Source organism: Nematolebias whitei, chromosome 10, assembly GCF_014905685.2.
Source record: "Nematolebias whitei isolate Nwh7 chromosome 10, NemWhi1, whole genome shotgun sequence".
Lineage (NCBI taxonomy): Eukaryota > Metazoa > Chordata > Actinopteri > Cyprinodontiformes > Rivulidae > Nematolebias > Nematolebias whitei.
The window spans coordinates 28,151,579-28,155,137 of NC_056507.1; the positions used below are offsets into that span (position 1 = coordinate 28,151,579).

Sequence of the window (3,559 nt, forward strand, 5' to 3'; positions counted from 1 at the left end):
ATATATAAGTACTTAGTGTCAACACAAGTAGGATGTGAATCAGTCAATATTTTGAAAAGCAGAAGTATTAAAAACTATTCACATTAGAAAAAGTGTCAAAAAACAAGCAGTCGTTATAGTGGACAAATTCGACTAAAGTTTGTGTGGAAACACAAAAAGACATGAGTTGCATTAGACTTTTTTTTTTTACTCAAGAGGATTCCTGAGGGAAATGATCAAACAATTATTAAAAGCCATGTTATTAGCTGGTAAATTTCTGTTAAACACACCTGAGCAAAATTACTTAATCAGAGCCATTTAAAAGCAAATCTGATTCTGATCATTAATTAAACATTATTATTTTACCGAAGACACTGAAACTGACATATTTGAGGCACGCATGCTCTACTATTCAAAGGCTGGGGTAATATATTATTTTAGCATTTTACAACCATATTAATGTTATAAAATTAAATGTTTCTATTATGCAACAAAACAATTGAGATTTGAAAGGTTATTGCTAAACATATAAAATAAAGGGCACTTTATCTAAATTGACAGACTACTGAATATTAATTAATTAACGCATCATAATATTTATTGCTATTTGAAGTTAGTGTTGATGTAAGTAGTACAGTTAATGTTAACCAATTTGCACTTATGTATTATAAAATCGAATAAGTTGATATTATTAAGAAAACTAACCTGGACAGGGATAATTTTTATTTATTTAACTTTTATACACAAATGTACACAATGTACATGTACCACATGGGGTGCAAACGACAAATAAAGAAACCTTTTATTTGTAAAGTTAAAAATTGTTATCAAATTGTTATTACCTGATGTCTTATATATTCAGGTAAGCTGTGTTTGCAAAAAGCTAAAAATACAAAAATGAGAAAAAAAAAAATCATGAAGTCATGTGTTTAAATTGCATTTTTCATGTTCAGTGATATTAAGCTAAATAAAAGTAGTGACTCTATGGCCCTGGGTAATTTAAATAAAATTAAAGATGTGACAGAATGTCATCAAACATCTTAATTAGACAATTTAACTACTCCACACCTCTACTGCCTGAGAGCTATAATCTCATCAAATATACCCAAAAAACAAAATGTACTACCAGTATATATCTTTAGTAAAATGTAAAAAAAATAAAAATAAAAACTGTGCTGACATACAAAGAGCATAAAAAAAAAGACATTGAGCTGCATTTTTCTCTTTCTCCATTTTCATGTAGAATTTTAAATACATGGATGAACAAAGTGTCTGAACTAGGTTTAATTGTGTCAAACGTAAAATCTGTGACGTGGGAGTGCACGTACCGGTAGTTATTTATCGTGTGACTCATGAAGTAAGACTGGAGAAGTCAAGTCACCGGAGGTTTACCTGCAGCAGCAACATTTCCTACAGAGGTCTGGGCTCAGTCTGAAGTCGAAGGAAAACACGTTGAAGACATTCGGCTGACATTCGGCTGACGACACATCGGCTCTTTTCATTCTGCATGTGGGCCCCAGTACCGTGAGTAACCAGTAGATGACTGGTTTCATTCTGGGAAATACACTTGTTGAATTTCCCATTTAAAACTGAGCTTCAAAAGAAAATCTGTTCACATGCACAATAACATTAAAAATAACTTTAATTATTGTTGTTTATTTTACGATAGTGTTGCTTTGGGAAGATGCTTGTTTCACCTCAAAGTTTGGACGGTGGATGCATACGTGATGTGGTTCAGCTGGGGTGACATTTCGTGACTGACTTGTGACCTTTTAAGCTGCCACCTCCTCCTGAGCAGCGGTGCTGAACAGCTGAAAGAGCCTTCGGCGTAGGAACGCACTGCTCCTCATGGCAACGTGTTCATAAATACTCTCGACAGAGATGGAACAGGTGATAACGGTTGACCTCAAACCTTATGTCTCCCCCAGAGGAGCACATTATGACTCACAAAGGCTCGTCGAACGGGTACAGAGCGAAGGGCATATTGAAAATTTCAGGTTGTGTGACTGTCAGAAGTACATGGAACTTAAAGGGTACAGTTATCAGCTCATTCATTTACTTTAAACTAAATCTCACTTGCTTCCAGGGATCTGTTCGGTTTATGTTCTATGGGCAGCTGGATGAGATCTGAAAAGCTGAACGCTCTCTCTGCAACACAGACCATTTCTGGTTATTGTCTTTCCCACACAGGAAGTTCCTGCCCGTCTTTACCCAACCCCACACTAACTGATTCATACAGTTTGACCCACGGGATGAATGAGTTATCCTCTTTTGGTGAGAACCTCACAAACAAACCTGGGGGAACATTCTCATCCTCCCTTAAAGCCTCTTTCAAATTGACTATTTCCATTCTTCCACCTGACTGGGCCTGTCTTCCAAACAGTGATCAGAGTTTATTGTAGACACGTGAAGAAAAAAAAAACAAGTGCTGACGCAACTTGTCCCCCGTCTCCACTTACCAAACCACTGTGAGCGAGTGCGCACAAGCCGCTGTTCCTGTAGGCCTCACTTTCCGTTTCTCTTCAGGAAACCCACTTTGCTCATCAGCCCTCAGCTGTTTTTGTTATGCAAATGAGCTGTTTGAAGTCTGCAGAGCATCTCCGCTTTCCAGAGCAGTGGAAAAGCGTGTGTAACTGCAAATGTCACCTGTCTTTATGTCGCGGTCCGCTCACGCACTCACAACGCTTTCAGTTGATCAGAGACCAAGTCAAGGAGGATGTCAATGTTTTCTGCGATGACACCGGGTTCAAACCGCACAGTGGTGCTCACAAGGACGGGTACGTGCTTCACTAAAAACATTAAAATACTTATCGTGAGCTTTACGTTACAGGTTACTTTGCGTTTGTTTTGCAGGGACTGAGAGGGAGTTCTGCATGTTGTGCCTACAGCAGACGGCCATTCCTGACAACATCTGCTTCATTTCACAAAGAGCGAACGATCCAACCCGTTCTAACCCCCCCTGCTTCAGGACTCGTGTAAAGTTTTGCTTCAAGGTATGACGAGTCTCCAAATCTGACTAAAACCAGCCACGGACAGCTTTAACTTACTAACCACAGCCCTCTGTGTAAACACGGTTCACATCACAGAGCAGCAGCAGAGCTCCATTTCATTCAGTAAAGACTTTCCACACTTTAAAATTTTAAATTAGGATCATTCTCACTAATAAAAAGTGTATATTGTATCACACACAAAGCAGGAGCTGTGCTTTTACTACAATGAGGACACTGAGCTGCTTTTAGGCGCTGGTTGACGCCTCCTGGAAAATAAGCAAATTAGGCTGTTAGAATACTGAGTGGCTCCGTGCCCTGGTCGTGTTGACTGGACTTCTGTGCTGTTTTGAACAGGACAGGGTGAGAATGGAGCAAAGGGAACTGATGGAGGAGCTTACCGTTGAAGGAACCAAAGGCACACTCAGAGAACTGGTCTCCAAGTGGTTCATAGACACTCAGGTGCCTCTCATCGTCAACAACGGCCTCTTCCCCTCCTGGTTCATGGGCTTCATCAGCAGAAAGTAAGTGCTCATGAGAACACAACTTATTCATAATTTTTTGTTTTAACTGCTATATATATATATATATAG

General features: G+C 39.1%; 1 protein-coding gene across 1 annotated transcript in view; it reads right to left on the bottom strand.

Moving 5' to 3' along the window:
* usp3 (ubiquitin specific peptidase 3) overlaps positions 1-3,559 on the bottom strand; it is a 23,367-nt gene that overhangs the window by 7,247 nt on the left and 12,561 nt on the right. The gene's annotated exons all lie outside the window — the stretch shown is intronic.